Genomic DNA, 476 nt, shown 5'->3' on the forward strand with positions numbered 1-476 from the left:
ACAATACTACAGGACTTTAAGACCCAGATTAATCCCAACTCATTAATAGTAGGGGACTTCAATACCTCACTGCCTCGATTAGATAGGTCAACAGGGCAGAGAGTTAACAGAGAGACATCTGAATTAAACAATACCATATAGCAAATGGACTTAACAGACATCTACTGAATATTCCACCAAGCACCAAAGGACATACTTTCTACTCAGCAACCCATGGAATCTTCTCCAAAATCAACCATATACTGGGGCACAAAACAAAACTCAACAAATACAAAAAGATTGAAATAATTCCATACATTCTATCAGACCACAATGCAATAAAGCTTATAATCGACACCCGAAGAAACCCTAATCACCACATGAACACATGAAGATTAAGCAACACACTCCTGAATGATGAATGGGTCAAAAGAGAAATTAAGAAAGAAATAAAAGTATTCCTGGAACTAAATGAAAAGGACAATACAACACAACAA

The sequence above is a fragment of the Nannospalax galili genome, unplaced genomic scaffold (assembly GCF_000622305.1).
Source record: "Nannospalax galili isolate Female #2095 unplaced genomic scaffold, S.galili_v1.0 scaffold154, whole genome shotgun sequence".
Taxonomy (NCBI): Eukaryota; Metazoa; Chordata; class Mammalia; order Rodentia; family Spalacidae; genus Nannospalax; species Nannospalax galili.